The following is an 18475-nucleotide window of genomic DNA, read 5'->3' as shown; positions in this document are numbered from 1 at the left end:
GGCACATCACTCCCTGCTCGAGATACCTTCTGCCTGATTTTGCATGTTTCACGGGAGCAGGATGTTCTTAATGGGACAGTCTACAATTCAATTTTTATTGTTTTAAAACAGGGCCCAATAAGGCCAGGGAGCCACTGGCTCCTAGAATTTTACCGCTGACTCCTAACTTTTTGGGTTAATCTCCATATATCTATATACAACTAGCCCTGTCTGGCTCCTAAAACTATGTCTGGCTCCTAAATATTCTTACTGGCTACTAATTTGTAACAGATTTGTCAAGCACTGTTTAAAAAGATAAAATAATCCCTTTATTACCCATTCCCCAGTTTTGCATAACCAACACAGTTATATTAATATACTTTTTACCTCTGTAATTATCTTGTATCTAAGCCTCTTTAGACAGCCCCCTGATCACATGGCTATTTGACTTGCATTTTAGCCAATTAGTGCTGTGCTGTGCTAACTCTTAAATAACTCCACGAGCGTGAACACAATGCTATCTATATGGCTCACATGAACTAGCACTCCCCTGTTGTGAAAAGCAAATAAAAAAGCATGTGATTAAGAGGCTGTCTTTAGTGGCTTAGAAACAGGCAGATATTTAGAGGTTTAAATGTTATAAAGTATATTAATTTAACAATGTAGGTTGTGTAAAGCTGGGGAATGGGTAGTAAAGGAGTTATCTATCTTTTTAAACAATAACAATTCTAGTGTATACTGTTCATTTTAATCTCCATCCTTGCATGGGTCTGCAGTTTCTGAATCTGCATCATACTGAGTCATTATATCTATTCCATTTCCATTCTCTTCTAACCATGCCAATGAGTATACTTAGTGATGGTGTCATCCTTCCTAAGATTGCAACAGTTTCTTTTATAATTTATGACATTTAATGTTTCAGTTGACATTGGCTTAGGAGCAACTGTTGCTGTTTGTCAGTGTTTTGATGTCTAAATACCCACTGCATCCCTTTTTTTTGGATTGTATATATGTAGGTTTCCAGAGAAGATTATTTGCATGTGTATCTCTTTTGTATACACATCTAATATCTAATGTGTATAACAATCATGCAAGATAAAAGTTTATAACCTTTTTAAAGCTGTAAGTAATATGGCAAAATATGTGCCAGAGAAAATATTACATCAATTGAGGGCAACTCCCAAGGAACAGCTGTCAGTCCAATCTGTTGGGCTCATGAAAACATAATCAGTTTGCATCTTTAGACTGTGAAAGAGAAACTGATTTCTTCCACATGGTTTTGGAAAAAACACCCAAGTTACATTTTATCCATGGTTGATTCCATGTTGATTCATGTATCCCTATAAATTGATATAGTAATAATATTACATTTATTAAAGAGATAATAATTTATACTTTAATATTTAAAATGTCTAAATCAGGGGTATCAATTTCATTGTATCAAGGGGCCACTGGCCAAGTGTTCTTCTACTATGAGGGCCTCTTGAAGAGAATGAGTGCCTTGGAACTAGAAACTGGAAGTGACATTTACCCAAGTAGTAGTGCATGATGGGAGTTGTAGTCCTCAATAAACATACACATCTTGTCAGTGCCTATATAGAACATCAACATGTTACACCAATTAGAACCCTAAAAAAAAATGATGGCACCAAATTATTAATTTACCTAATAGACAAGGGAGGGCCAGATTAAACTATTTTGAGGGCCGCATATGGCTCCAGGGCCGGTACTTTGAGATCACTGGTCTAAATTCTATAAAGAGGTAATGATAAAGCTTTGCAAAGTCTTCATGTAATGTTAACGATAGAGAATTGCAAACAACTTATTTAGTGATTTAATCTTTTTTTTGTTTTGTTGTTGTTGTTGTCTTTATTGTTTGCTGCAAGTGAGGATTTACTTGCTGTCAATTTGGAAGAATTGTCATTTATATTAATGCAGGTTAATGTGTGCTTTTTATATAATATACACTGGATTTAGGGCTATTAATAGTTTCTCCGTGATACTGTCGGTTATTATTAGATATGCAGGAATGCTGTTTGATATCACTGTATTAGTAATGCTGTATTAGGATTACTGAAGGTGCAGAATTAAGATAAGAATTCGTTTTTTTCAGGCTAGGGCCTGAGCGTTTGCAGAGTATTCCATCTCTCTCTAAGCTCCCATCTGTCTAAGTGACCATCTTTAAGTGGCAGCACTAAGAATTAGACAAGAATTGAACACGATTTGAAGAAGATTTGAGGCAAGCAAAATATTTTCATTTCAAAAACAATCTTTTACACTTAATATTCTGCTATGTTTTCAGGACTGCTTTTCCTTTTAACAGTCTCATGTCTACTCCACAAGCAGCCTCACATGCTCATACCTTACCCTTCTCCACATGCAGTTTATATAGGCCCCTCTATCCTTTCTTCTCCATACCTTAGCTCTCATGAACTACTTTCTATTTTAAAATCTATATCAATAAACTGCACCACCACACAGAAATACCCCCACTGCTATAAATCTCATTCTCACCTACTCTTACTTTCCTTCTTGCTGCTATTAGCATCAGGAGACATCTTTCCAAATCCTGGGCCCACCCTCATTCCCACCATTATCCAATGACGTACTCCTTATAGAAACTTTAATAAAAGCAACAAACATAACCTCATTTCCATCCAATGCATCCCATACGCACACATTACTTTCACCTGTGCACTATGGAACTCTCGCTCTGTGTGCAACAAACTTACTACCATCCTTGACCTGTTTATATCAACTGCTTTTACCCTTTTAGCAATTACCGAAACCTGGCTATCTCCTTCTGACACCGTTTCCATTGCTGCTCTCACACATGGTGGTCTTCACTTTAGCTATACCCCTAGGTCAGGTGAGAAACGTGGCGGCGGTGTTGGGATCCTGCTCTCCCCCTCCTGCACTTATCAGTACCTACCTCCAATCCCATCTCTCTCCTTCTCCTCCTTTGAAGTCCACTGTATTCGCCTGTTCTCCCCCCTCTCCCTCAAAGTGGCATCATCTATTGCCCTCCTGGACCGAACTCCCATTTCCTTGACAACTTTGCTGCCTGGCTTCCTCACTTTCTCTCTTCAAATATACCAACCCTAATTCTTGGTGACTTCAACATTCCCATTGACAACCCATCTGCCCCTGCTGCCTCTAAACTTCTTTCACTCACATCCTCCTTTGGTCTCTCACAATCCACCCTATTCCTTACTCACCGTGATGGACACTCCATCGACCTGGTATTTTCCTACCTCTGTTCTATATCTGACCTCACCTGTCACCCTTTTCCCATTTCAGACCATCACCTGGTCACCTATAATATTAATGCACCAGCTAAACCCACTTCTCCATCTTGCCCCCGCACCTGTAGAAATATACATGCTGTGGATTCGCTCCAATTTTCAAAAATCATTCAAGATCTCCTCCCTCATACTTTCAATATGACCTGCCCTGATCTCACAACAGCCGGCTATAACAAAACTCTCTCCTCTGCATTAGACACACTTGCCCCTCCCAAACAGCTCAAAACATCACACCGTCAGTTACAGCCCTGGCATGCTCAGCAAACACAAAAATGCTCCCGTACTGCCGAGCGTGTCTGGAGGAAAACTCACTCTGAACCTGATTTCATACACTATAAGTTTATTCTTCATTCATACACTTCTGCCCTTCACTTAGCCAAGCAAACCTACTTTTCTTCTCTCATATCTACTCTTTCCTCTTCTCCACCTTTTAATTCTCTCCTCTACCCACCTGCTCCACACCCTTCCCCTCCTGTCTGTCATTAGTGCTCAAGACCTGGCAGACTACTTTTTAAACAAAACACGTACTATCCAAAGCAACATCCCAACACCAACCTGCAATATTCCAACAACAGGCTCAGTTACTCCCTCTGCCTTCCTCTGCATCTTCCATCTAGCCACTGAGAATGAAGTTTTTTCCTTACTATCTTCCTCACTACCTGCCTGCTCGACCCTATCCCTTCCACCCTCACTCCTGCTCTTAACATCTTCAACCTATCTCTCTCTACCGGCTCATTCCCATCTTCTTTCAAACATGCAAAAGTCGCTCAAACACCCCCTCAACCCTAATTCTCCTGAAAGCTACCACCCCATATCACTGCTTTCACTAACATCAAAACTCCTTGAAAAACTAGTTTACAATTGCCTAACCCACTTCCTGTCCACCAACTCTTTGCTTGACCCCCTGCAATCTGGATTCCCTCCAAACACTCAACTGAGACTGCCCTTACCAAGGTTACTAACGAACTTCTCTCTGCTAAAAATATTGGCCACTACTCTATGCTCATCTTACTTGACCTCTCAGCTGCCTTCGGCACAGTTGACCACCCCCTCCTCCTATAGACCCTTAGCTATTTTGGCCTCTGTGACACTGCTCTTTCCTGGATTCACTCCTATCTTTCTCACAGGTCTTTTTCTTTGTCATTTGCCGACTACTCCTCCTCTCCAATGCCTCTGTCTGTTGGAGTATCTCAAGGATCTGTTCTGGGTCCTATACTCTTCTCCATTTATACTTCTTCACTGGGTAAACCTATCAACAGTTATGGCTTCAAATATCACCTCTATGTTGATAACACCAAGATCTACCTCGCATGAGATCAAATACAATGATGCAACGCATTTCTCGGATGAACCGTTTCATCAGGCATATAAAGTTATGTTAAAAATCACTCTTATATAGGGCTACGCTACCAATACAATGAAAAAAACTACCCTCCCCCAATGACCAAAACAAGCCAATCAGAACCCATCAACTCGTAACCGCCAAGTTGTCACACCTGTAGCCCATTAGTGAGGGAGCTTTATAATCGGGCTCCGTAGTAAAATATAGGTCCACGAATACTGGTAATAGTATAGTGATAAACTTATGATCGATAGTGTATGATGTTATAAAAGTAACAATCGCCAGTATTATGTACTCTTCGACCAATAAACCAAACAACATGATGTTACCTTTCTGTGATTAAAACTACTAGATCAGATGGTTGATGGATGTTGATACATACTTGCATTAGATACATCGAGTTTATATGTGTATTATTTCCGTGCAGACACAAATAGTCACACCCAAATGGGCAGGCGCAATCCACATCGTACATTCCAATAGGTTACTAAGGGAACACACCAATTGGTTCACTGCATGTGACGTATGTTAGTACACAACTAGCCGAAAACCAAAACAAATCACAGTGAATAATATGTATAGTTTAATCAATCAAGTGACATGACATGATGCAATGTTATCAAGTGACATGATATTCTGCAATGTTAAAAACCTACAATCCAGACATGTAGTATAAAACGAATGAACATATATAAATAAAAGTAAAAGACGTTGTAAGGCATCAATCCTAACAAATAAATAGTGGCTAAAGGGGATAATGTACCCCCTATGTAACACGATCTGTCCACAAAAATTGTCCACAATTGCCATGTATGGTGGAATGTGTACTCCAATACCTTAATTGGCTCTAATAAGTAAAAGGATCCTAAATACTAATAAGTGACCGTAAATCTACTAACTATAATACTGACTAACTGAAGACGAATGTGAGTAATGGAGTGTACACACACAAATAATGCATAATACAAGTAATGTGTGACACAGTTATTGACTAATATACCAAAACAAAAGGTATTGTGTATACAAGATACCAGATCATATAATTTAGAACCTAAAATAGGTGCATGATAATATAATGTATGAAGATGAAAAACATAAAAATGTGGTGCTATACTAGTGATTTAAAGGACAATACTTGTCCAAATAAGGAGCCAAATATATGCTAATCATAATCAATGTGGATCCAAGAGATACAATACTACTAAAAAAGTAATAAATGTGGAACCATACAATGCAGACACTAGCTGCTAAATAACAAATAATGATGTATATAATAAATAATAAAAAATAAATTGGTTTGACAATATGGTGTGGAGAATCCGGTGTACAAAGGATAAATGATCAATGTATAAATACATATAAAAGCTAATAAATATACTGGCCACAAAAAAGATATATATGATGGAAACCAGGTACGCAACTAAATAATAATGATCATAACTAAAAGAAACCTAAATGTGTACTGTATATATTACAAACTAGACAAAACTAGCTAAATCTATTACCTCATTGAGACCTAAAGGAAACAAAGTGTGGAGTTTATAAATCCAGTAGGTCTCTCTTTGTCTAAGCCTAGTAAACCTATTGAACTGATGACTGGGGGGGATACTTTCCAGAGGAGTAATTCTTAAATTACAAGTACCCGGATTATGTTCGTGACAGATGTGTCTAAAGACACTATGTTTCAAAGACCTTGATTTCACATTTTTAAGATGCTCACTCCATCTGACCCTGATTTTCCAACATGTTCTACCGATCTACTGTATCCCACATTCACATGTGAGTGCGTATATGACAAATGTGGAGTCACAAGACAGTCTACCTTGGATGGGGAAACACTCTCCAGTAGTGTGAGAAGTAATCCCATATGTCAATGTGTAACATATTTGCACATATAGCAATGATTTTTGAGACATTTAAAGACACCATTCTTGCCAGATATATTCACATGAGACATATTGTTTTTTTTGTTAATATTTTAAACCTTTTTGGACATCACCACTTTGCTTGGTGCCAAGTTTTGTTTCAGTTTTTTTTGTTTAAGTGTTGGCGCTCTCCTATAAACTAGTTTGGGTTATGGGGATAATATTTTCTTTAAAACGGGATCTTTCATCAGAATGGGCCAATGTTTCTTTAAAACTTTATTGACAGCTCTATGATTAGAGTTGTACTGGGTGACGAACAATGGTTAACTCTTTAAATCTATATCACTCTCCTTTTTGTTAATTTTAGAGGAGGTCAGTAGTTGGGCTCTATCCCACCCCTTCTTAATGAGATCCATTGGATAGCCTTTCTCCAAAAATCTAGAGGTGAGAACATCATATTGTTCATTATATTTATCAACAATACTACAGTTTCAATCATAATGTGATATACAATATGATATACAACCAGATATTGTATATTTAAATACTTATAGCTCCCAATGAGATGAGGAGAGAAAGTCCTTGATCCAAGAACTCGGAAATCTTCAACTTGGAAGGGAAACAGAGCAGCACTCTAACTTCACCAAACGTGATGAAACGACTGCAGCAAAACAACAAGAAGGAAAGAGGCGGCATATGTGTGAATCCGTTATACAAGCTGGTAATAAACAAACTGGAGACAGAGGGTACTTGCATGTTACAAAGGCACTCTCTTGTGCCAATAGGAACCGGCTGTTTTTTAAGCAGCAAACCAGCTAGCTGAACCTCTCTAATAAACAAGTATACTCCAGCCTGCCCACTAAGATCCAACAATGACCTGCTCCTTGCATCCACGACTATCACCTCCTCTGATGCTGTCTAAAAACAAAAACAAAGACAGATGCGCCACATGGCCCAATATTGTTTGTTCCAAAAGATAGATGTAGAAAAGAGGTGCAGAATTACACTCACATGTGTTGAAGCACTCCAAATAGTGCAGTGGGAGCAGTCTGGGATCTATAACAGTCACCCTACAGACCAACCTCTTGGGATAGATAGATAATCTGTAGTGTGGAAATACAAGAAGACACAAAAGTGCCTATATGGCCTAGTACAGTTTGGATCCAGGAGTGTATAGTATTAAGTGGTATGGTATATACTCACATTTGGTGTAGCATCGCCAATGATGCTAGTAAGGCAGGAAGGGATCAATACAGTCACCCAACAGACTTTAACAAGGCAAACAGCATATACCAGGGTTCCAAGGAGTCCAATGGGTCAAAATAGTATTGCTCCAAAGAATAAAGTGCAGCAAGTGTTTTGTATAAAACTTTACTAAAAATAATTTAAAAACAAGTGGCGCGTTTCTCAGCAACAAGCTGTTTCATCAGGCTTAACCTAAATTCCTTGGAACCCTGGTATATGCTGTTTGCCTCGTTAAAGTCTATTGGGTGACTGTATTGATCCCTTCCTGCCTTACTAGCATCATTGGAGATGCTATACCAAATGTGAGTATATACCATACCACTTAATACTATACACTCCTGGATCCAAACTGTACTAGGCCATATAGGCAATTTTGTGTCTTCTTGTATTTCCACACTACAGATTATCTATCTATCCCAAGAGGTTGGTCTGCTGGGTGACTGTTATAGATCCCAGTCTGCTCCCACTGCACTATTTGGAGTGCTTCAACACATGTGAGTGTAATTCTGCACCTCTTTTCTACATCTATCTTTTGGAACAAACAATATTGGGCCATGTGGCGCATCTGTCTCTGTTTTTGTTTTTAGATTGCCATCCTGGGATCCAGGCCGGGTCCTCTACAGATTGCTGCCTACATATCTTCTCTACTCCATACCAAGAGACTTTATATCTTCCTTTTTTCTATTGTGAAATTAATTTTGTTGGGTAATATTGTATCTTATTACAATACATGTAACATGATCTATTGTTAACACTATTGCTTCCTAATATTTTGCTTATTGTAGATTTGATTTTACATATGTGTGCCATTGTTTAGGCATTAGCTCTCATTGATGTTATTAATTACTCTTAACCTTTGTCTACCAGTATTGTAAGTCATCTCTAGGGCGCCCCCTATCTAGTAGAATATTTATTGTATCCTCTCATGCTAGTCTGCAGGACTTCTGTCGTGCAGCACCTACCCTCTGGAACACTCTCCCTCGTGCTGTCAGGCTTTGCCCTAATCTTTCTTCCTTTAAATGCTCCCTGAAGACTTTTCTGTTCAGGGAAGCCTACCACCCATCTCAATAATACATTAATTTAACTCGCCTAACATTTCCCTCATCTAACTCTGCATTAACATCTTTTTCAATCTTGCAGTCCTCACCTCCTGTTTCTCAACCTCCTACCCTTCTAGATTGTAAGTTCCACAGGAATAGGGCCCTCGATTCCTCCTGTATGTGTTTTGTAAATTTTGTCCTGTCTCTTACATGTTGTTTTATTTAAATGAATTGTATCCACGGACAGCGCTGTGGAATATGATAATATAATTAGTTTTGATTAGGGAAGTTTTTATTTATTTTTAAAAGACCAATAAATACAGAAAAAAATGCTTAATTAAAAGTACAGTTTACAATAGAATTTTTATTGTTTTAAAAGATAGGTAATCCCTTTATTACCCATTCCACAGTTTTGCACAGCCAGCATGGTTATATTAATACGCTTTTTACCTCTGTGATTATCTTGTATCTAAGTATCTTCTGACAGCCCCCTGATTACATGACTTTTTATTTATTATCTATTGGCTTGCATTTAGTACTGTGTTGTGTTACATCCTAAATAACTCCTCGGGCATGAACACAATGTTATCTATATAACCCACATGAACTAGCAGTCTCCTGTTGTAAAAGCAAATAAAAAAGCATGTGATAAGAGGCTGTCTATAGTGGTTTAGAAACAGGCAGACATTAAGAGGTTTAAATGTTATAAAGTATATTAAGATATCAATGTTGGTTGGTTGTGCAAAGCTGGGGAATGGGTAGTAAAGGCATTATCTATCTTTTTAAACTAACAATTTTAGTGTATACCGTCCCTTTTAAAGGGACATTAAACACTAAATATATGCTAGATATAATTATGCATTCAAAGTAAAAATGATTCTGAAAATAACATATAGATGTACTTTTAAAAATTTCATTAGTTGTTTAAATATTGACAAAATAAGTGTAAAGTTTCAGTGTCTATAAAATAATGGGAGCTGCCATGTTGTAACTCAGGTTACCTTCTCTGCAGTGGCCAATTTAGAGACAGTTATAAATAGGTTACTAGAGTGTGCAGCCAATGGCTTTGTGGAATACAACAGTGTTCTGCACTTCCATTTCTAACAGGAACTGAAAAAGCTCACAATTTCCGAATGGAATTACAGGAGAAGGGGACAAAATATATAATGATAGTATACTTCAAATTTGTTTAGATATATACAATTTATAATTTTATATTACCATCTCAAAGTGTTTAATGTCCCTTTTAAAGTGAAATGAAATGTTAACAAAAAAATGAAATTAATCAATAGTTAGTTAAAAATATTTCATGTCTTAATACCTTGTTATAAGTGTGGTTGTTGTTGTTTTTCTTTTGCAGCAATTTTCAAATAAAATCCCAAGCATTTCGAAACCCACCACGGGACTTGTTTTTCTAGTCCAATCACAGTGGGCAACTTGGGTTGGAGTAGCACATACCCACGCATCCACAATACATTTGCCTACCCATCTCGCATGCGCATTCACCTGGTGACTTAATCGCAAATGTCACATCTATTACAATCCATAACATTCTGTCTCCAGAGCAAAAATTTAACATACGATGTGTGCATGCGCGACATATCAGCCCTTTATAACACATAAATGCTCACAGAGTTATTAAATATATAAATTTGTTGTGCCAAAGATTTTCTATAAGCCATGGTCATTTTTAAGGGCGGTCGTTGCTGATGTTATCACTTGAAATATAAAATATATTTTAAACTAGAAAGAAGCTTAGTTTTCACAAAAAAAAGGAAGTACAGTTAGATCAGACTAACATTATACTTCTGGCATTTGTTGTACATCCTCTTTCACAACATTTTATAACCTTTTAACAAATGCATAATGAAAAGATAATGCAAATGAGTAGTAGATTTTCTCTGCCAAATTTATCCAGCCAATCACAAATGCATATACGTATATACTGTGAGCACATGCTCAGTGGGAACTGGTGCCTCAGAAAGTATTCATATAAAAAGATTGTGCACATTTTGATAATAAAAGTGAATTAGAAAGATGTTTACAGTTTCATGATTCAGATAGAGCACAAAATTGTAATGTGTTAGAGGAGTAGGGGAAGAGTCAGTTTCTGCACAGTTTTAGGATAAATATAAGCATACTATGTACACTACGTTACACGTGTAGCCTCAGTAGCACCGGTTGTTTTTGTACAGGATGACAAAGTGCAATGTCACTATGATTTATCACAGCATTGGTACTGTCCCAGGAGAAATGAAAGTGTACTTAAAGGGATATGAAACCAATTGTTTTTTTCTTTCATGATTCAGATAGAGCATGCAATTTTAAGCAACTTTCTAATTTACACCTATTATCGTTTTTTCTTTGTTCTCTTGGTATCTTTAGTTGAATAAATAACTGGCCCATTTTTGGTTTGAAAACCTGGGTAGTACTTGCTGATTATTGGATATATATATATAAAATCATGGAAATGGACTGCACCCTCAAACTGGACTGGGTACACATACAATGACCCTGCAAAATGCACAGCCCTGGGTGCTCAATAGCACTCACAGCCAGCTACACAGCCTCCAGAACCCATAGGGAAAATGACAAAACAAATTAATCAACACCACACACAGAGAAAGACTGGCACTCTCTTGCAAGAACACAGCTAAGATTAAAAGCAAAAAATGAAAGAGTTGAAGTGGTTTCTGGGCTTGACCCTTTTGGCCCAACTTTCTGTGTGTGTGTGTGAGATATCTATGTATCTCAAACCAACTGCAGTAACAGCATTTCTTGAATATGAAAGTAATTTATTGGAGTGACATGACTCTAGTACAACAAACTGCAAACAGCTACATTTCAAACACACCTAGCCCTTAATCATGTAACTCCAATAAATAACTATTATATTCAAGAAGTGCTGTTACTGCTGTTGACCTTGTTTATTGAAGGGGATACCTTTTATAGGTAACGTACACTGTAATGAATTAAAAATAATTTAGAGGAGCACTAGAGTGCTTTGCTTATGTGTATGTATGTGTATATACATATATATATATGTGTATATGTGTGTGTGTGTGTGTATATATATATATATATATATATATATATATATATATATATATACACACACACTATATTTCGATTCCGTTCTGTGTGGTAATGTAATTAATTCCATTCAGGTGTGTTAATTAACATTTGTAAGATATTTAAGGATGCGTGAGCAGGAGCTCGAAAACGCGTATGCGGGGAGCTCCTGTTCACACACCTGAATTGATGTTGATGCTGATTTTATTCTGACCGGAGGATCGATGGACTGTTTTTAATATTGGATAATAAAGTCTTGTTCTTTTACCTACCGGTGTTGGTCTGTGCGCCCCTACATTCCTTTGGAATATATATATATATATATCCCCTACAGACAGTGACAGTTGTACAACACTAGTAGTAAGATATCATATTCACACCACAATTTTAGCACTCTGTGTTGTATCACAGTTCTCAATTAATATCAAAACCTAATATTTTCACAGGGAGACAGAATTACTTAGCAGTGACAGTTGTTACCATCTGGATGGTTTACATTGTCGGTAAAACATACTGATGATACGCTATATAGAACCGCAGAAACCAGCCTAAAGCGCTGACATTCATTTTTGTTTGTTATGTGAGACAAATCATTAACATGGCCATCATAATTAGATCATATACTATACTATTGATTTTTGCAGTTTGAAAAAGTTTAGCTTCCAAAGCTACCATGTACTAAAAAGCAAATATTTGGGGAAATGAAACTTTAGCAGTGGGTGGAAAATGTAACCTTTTTTATTTTTATAATTTCAGAAGATTGAGGTATTGTGTTTCCATTCTGGATATATGTATATTTGTAATGAATAAAACAATCCATTGTCTTCACTTGAGCATTGTATGCCAGCAGGGTCTACAACAATGTAAAACATGGTTAAACATTGCTGTAAACACTACTGTCACTGGTAAAGACGTGTGGGTCCCTGAGCCTACCTAGGTATGCTGTCAAGGAAAGTAGCAAAGTTTCAGTAAAGCATACTAAGATAATTAAATACATTTATTAGCAAAAGTAAATTTGATTATTTTTTTTTTATTTTAAATTGCATTCTCTATCTCATTGTCTCTCAATCGCTGTCCTCAAATGCCCCCAACAGGCCAGAAACAGTGCACAGGTGAAACAATAAGCTTATGGGTGAGAGCTGGTTAGTAACCATGGTGTTACTGATCAGCTGATTACTTCATCTGTGCACTGGTTCAGCTATAAGGAAAACCTGGCTTGTTGGGGGTACTTGAGGACCGCGGTTGAGAAACACTGCCTATCATAAAAAATGTATCTTGACTTTTACACGTCCCTTTAAATTACCATTTAAATACATGAATATGTATGTACGTATGCCATGTGGCAGGTAAATCCCTGAACATCTGTCATTACTAAGAAATATATCTAATATATAAATGTATTTATTGCATGTGTCCTTAAAGGGGCTCTAAGTGCTGCCATTATGAAACCTAGGTTACACTTAAAGGGACATAATACTCGTTTGCTAAATCACTTTAAACTGATGCAGTATAACTGTAAAAAGCTAACGAGAAAATATCACCTGAGCATCTCTATGTAAAAAAAGGAAGATATTTTACCTCACAACTTCCTCAGCTGAGCAGAGTAAGTGCTGTGTAAAAAGTTATCTTTCAGTCTCTGCCAAGCTGCAGGTAGAAAAAAATGAAGAAATGAACAGCAGCCAATCGACATCAGCAGTGCTGAGGTCATGAACTCTTTTACTGTGATCTCATAAGATTTCACTTAACTCTCATGAGATTTCATAGTAAACTTCCTTACACTGAATAGGGAAATAACATGAGTGTGCACGAAGCTCAATCCTTCGGCTGTCCTGGGACAGACATACTGATTTGCTGCTTAAAGTCCTTTGCAATGGGGTTTGAATACTTAGGACAAATGAGATAAAATATCTTTCTTTTTTACATAGAGATGTTCAGGTGATATTTTCTAGTCCGCTTTTTACAGCTATGCTGCATCACTTTCGTGTTTCAACATTTGGGTATCATGGCCCTTTAAGGTATCTGAAGAGGAGGTACTGCACATGTGCAAACACGTCAGCACTGAAATGTAATGAAAGACAGATTTCAACATGGCCGCACCCATGGCTAGAGGGAGGCAGGGAATAACCTCAATACCATGCTTACACAATATATTTAGTCTTTAATGTCTCTTTAAAATGTCTTGGGGTGAATTCTACAACTTGACTTGAAAAATGTTTTTTACTGAAGGTGACAACTCCTTTTCCACTAATTGTTAGCACATGAGCCGATATCTGTAGCGTTCTTGAAATAGAAAATTCTTGCAAAACTGGAATATTAAAAACACAAAAGTGCTTATTTAACAGATCTACATGTGCATAAATCTGTTTAATGCATTATGTATTTAAAAGTTTACCATCTAATTTGTGTTACTGAGGGAAAAACTCTAAATCTTTGCTCAGTGATCAGTTCATATCTAGTTAAAAGGACACTTAACCCAAATGTTCAGATAGAGCATGCAATTTTCTAATTTACTCCTATGGTCATTTTTTCTTGGTTCTCTTGCTATCATTATTTTAAAAGCAGGAATGTAAAGCTTAGGAGCCCGGTCCATTTTTGGTTCAGCACCCTGGATAGTGCTTGCTTATTGATGGCTACATTTAGCCACCAATAAGCAAGCATAATCAAGGTCTGAACCAAAAATGGGCCGACCCCTAAGCTTTACATTCCTGCTTTTTAAATAAAGATACAAAGAAAAATTGATAACAGGAGCAAATTAGAAAATTGCATGCTCTATCTGAATCGTTAAAGAAAAAAAAATGTGGGTTTAGTATTCCTTTTAATATTTGTATGATACGAAAATAGAGTATGTCTAAAACTATTGATTACACTGCAACTTTCAACAGGGCTGCTGAAAACTGTATTTAAATATTTAGCCATTCATACATATTTCTTATATCAGGGCTTGGCAAATTTTTCAATTTGTCTATCCCTATATATAATTTTGCACACATAATATTATAACCTAATACAAGTTGAATTTGTATTCCACAGCTTTGAACCCTAGAAAGGACCCAGCCACACCGAGCTAAATTTTAAGTGACGAATGAACACAAAACAGAGGGGCGCCTCATGTGTAGATCAATAGTGCAACCAGCAACAGAACATCAGTAGACACCAAATGGGTACTCACATGTAATAATAGTACTTATGTGTTGGTAGTAGCGGGCTGATATCTCAGGGTGCATCAGCTAACCCTATTCCTGGCTTGAGACTGGATCACAGGATACAGCTTCCAAGAACAGTCAGCCACAGGATGCAGTTCCAACAGATAATAAGGTGCTAGCACTTAACTTACGTTAAAAATGGTTTATTTAAAAGTCACATTAAAAACATTAAGCAATAAGTGATAGGGGCATATACATATAGCCCCCTGTATGCAACACGTTTCTCGGCTTGTAATGTCGCCGTTTCATGAGGCATAAAGCACCACCTGAATTTGTATTTCACAGCTTTGAGGCCTAGAAAGGATCCGGCCACACCAAGCTAAATTTTAAGTGACGCTAGTGGTGGTCAAGAAGTGGGGGGCACCCATTCGTGTCTTAGGGCCTCTAAACCAGGGCCTAACCAAAGGCTCCCTAGTCCCTGGGTTTGTCGAACCCAGGCACATATACTTTATTTAAATAATTATTATTAATATATCTATACAGGACTCAAAATTTCCACTTGCACTGGGTGAGTAGAAATTGACCTGGGGCAAGTAGGTTTGGCTAATTTGAGGTCTAGGGCAATACAAAATGAGGGGATTAGGGGGCATGTAAATCGAGAAGGTTGATTGGCCGTTAGTACTGATCATGTAAAAAAAAAAACTTGAACCATAAAGTTAGCTTAAGAGATTTTGAGGGCTTTTCAAATATTTCCTTTTTCAGATATACTACTAGTCAGATTGGAAGTAGGGGAATATGCTTAAAACATTGATTTAAATAAATATTGGAAGGATAAGAAATGCTCTGTATTTATAGAACAGTACATTTTTAGCAAATACCTCCCTTAAAGGGATAATGTATTCAGGCAAGCAGCTGGTAATTGTTTGTTATTTTATTATTAAGTAACTGCAGTGGCACTTTTTGAAATGGGCTGGGCTCTTTCTTCTACCCCCACTTCCAGTACCTCTTGATTACATAACTTTTCTATAGCAAATACTGCAGTATTGACAAGATCAGTATAGGTGGCAGTTTCCACAGACAAAATCAGATATTTCAAATAACTGTCCCCTTTATCAAAGGGACAGTTTAGTTAAAATTAAACTTTCATTATTCAGATAGGGCATGTAATTTTAAACAACTTTACAATGTAATTTTATCATCAAATGTGCCTTGTTCTCTTGGTTTTCTTTGTTTAAAGCTAAACCTAGATAGGCTCATATACCAATTTCTAAGCCCTTCAGTTTTTTTTTTTTGCAGCTAGACAGTCTAGTTCATGTGTGCCATTTAGATAAGATTGTGCTCTCTCCCGTGGAGTTACCTAGGAGTCAGCACTGATTGACTAAAATGCAAGCCTGTCAAAAGCACTGAAATAAGGGGGCAGTCTGCAGAGGCTTAGATACAAGGTAATCACAGAGGTAAAAAGTATATTAATAAAACAGTGTTGGTTATGCACAACTGGGGAATGGGTAATAAAGGGATTATTATTATTATCATTTATTTGTATAGCACCGCCAAATTCCGTAGTGCTGGGTACAATTATAGGGCTAAACAATGACAAAGATTTTTGATAAAATACAAAACATAACACAACTAAACAAATCTAGTACAGGAGGAAGTGGGCCCTGCTCTGGAGAGAGCTCACAGACTACAGGTTTAGGGTGCAGAGACAAATGGTTGGGGTAGTTTGTTACATCGGTTGTAGTTGCAGCAGTGAGTCAGGCAGTTCATGTATTAGTATGGTTTGGATGAGGGATTGAGGAGAGATGGTAAGCCTCTCTGAATAGGTGGGTTTTCAAGGAGCGTCTGAAGCTATACAAGGTTGGAGACAGTCTTATGGAGGGAAGTAGAGAGTTCCAGAGAAAAGGAGTAGCACGTGCAAAGTCTTGGAGGCGTGAGTCGGACATAGAGATAACAGGAGTGGAGAGACGTAGGTCAGAGGTTGATCGAAGAGGACGGGATGGGGAATAATTCACAATGAGAGAGGAAATATAGTTGGGAGTTAGACTGTTTAGTGCTTTGTAAGTTAGGGTTAATACTTTAAATTGTATTCTGGAGTGTATGGGGAGCCAGTGTAGAGACTGGCAGAGTGGAGCAGCTGATGTAGATCGCCGACTGGTGCATGAGTCTATAGATTGGAGGGAGGAGAAGCAGTGTTTTGGAAGGCCATTTAGGAGTAGATTGCAATAATCAATGCATGACAAAATGAGGGAATGAATAAGTATTTTTGTAGTTATTTTGAGTAAGGAAGGGACGAATTCTGGAAATTTTGCGTAGATGTGAACAGCAGGATTTGGTAAGTGCTTGTATATGTGGGTTGAATGTGAGCTCTCAGTCTAATGTGACCCCAAGACAGCGGACCTGGGGGGAGGTGTTAAGAATAGAGTCTCCAACGGCCAGAGAAATGTCAGGTGTTTAGTGTGAAGACATCCAAGAGAAAATTGCAGAGAGGCAGTTGGAAATCTGGTTGAGTTAAGAGGGAGAGATATCAGGAGAGGAAAGATAGATTTGGGTATCATCAGCATATAAGTGTTACTGGAATCCAAAGGAGGCTATAAGTTTTCCAAGGGAGGATATATAGAGAGAGAAAAGCAAGGGACCCAAGACAGAGCCTTGTGGTAATCCAACTGAGAGAGGCATTGGATCGCAAGATATGTTGTTAAAGGAAACTGAAAAAGAGCGGTTTGAGAGATATGAGGCAAACCAGGAGAGGGCTGTGTCTTGGATGCCAAATGAATGTAGTAATTTTAGGAGGAGAGGATGGTCGACTGTGTCAAAAGCAGCGGATAGGTCAAGAAGAATTAGTAAAGGAGTAGTGGCCTTTTGCTTTAGCTGATAACAGGTCATTTGTTACTTTAGCAAGAGCAGTTTCTGTTGAGTGTTTAGGGCGGAAACCAGATTGTAGTGGATCAAGTAAGGAGTTAGTTGTGAGAAATTGAGTTAGCCGATTATAGACCAGTCGTTCCAATAATTTTGAAGCAAAGGGAAGTAAGGAGACCGGTCGATAGAAGGCGTGGAGGGGTCAAGCGAGGAATTTTTTAGGATTGGTATGATTGATGCATGCTTGAATGTATCCGAAAATGTGCCAGCGGTAAGAGATTGGTTAAAGAGATGAGATAGGGGTTAGTGAAGCAGAGAGAGAGAGGGGAGAAGTTGTGAAGGAATAGGGTCAAGTGGGCAGGTTGTGAGATGAGCCAAGGATAGGAGTACAGAGACTTCTTCCTCTGTTACAGGAGGGAAGTAGCATAGAGTTTTGTTAATAGAAGGGGTAGGTAGAATTGCTGTGTTTGAAGGGTGTGAGGTGCAGATTATCTATCTTTTTAAAAGAATATAAATTCTGGAGTAGACTGTCCATTCAAGCTAAAGGCCACCCATAGTTAGTTGTTCAGGCTACTACCCATGCAAAATAAAAAATAAAAAAAAAAGTACATTAAACACTAAACAGTTT

At 37.7% G+C, this 18475-nt stretch overlaps 1 protein-coding gene across 5 annotated transcripts in view; it reads left to right on the top strand.

Moving 5' to 3' along the window:
* STAMBPL1 (STAM binding protein like 1) overlaps positions 1 to 18475 on the top strand; it is a 118564-nt gene that overhangs the window by 3129 nt on the left and 96960 nt on the right. The window contains exons 3-4 of one of the 5 annotated variants that reach the window (XM_053692206.1): positions 6859 to 6935; positions 7046 to 7212. The exons of 3 other annotated variants lie outside the window; for them this stretch is intronic. The gene's annotated coding sequence lies outside the window, so the exon portion shown is untranslated. Of the gene's footprint in view, positions 1 to 6858; positions 6936 to 7045; positions 7213 to 14878; positions 15010 to 18475 lie in introns of all 5 variants that reach the window. One more of the 5 variants, XM_053692208.1, reaches the window with a different exon arrangement.

Source organism: Bombina bombina, chromosome 9 (assembly GCF_027579735.1).
Source record: "Bombina bombina isolate aBomBom1 chromosome 9, aBomBom1.pri, whole genome shotgun sequence".
NCBI lineage: Eukaryota > Metazoa > Chordata > Amphibia > Anura > Bombinatoridae > Bombina > Bombina bombina.
The sequence above is the reverse complement of the archived record's forward strand: the minus strand, read 5'-3'. Positions and strand labels throughout refer to the sequence as shown.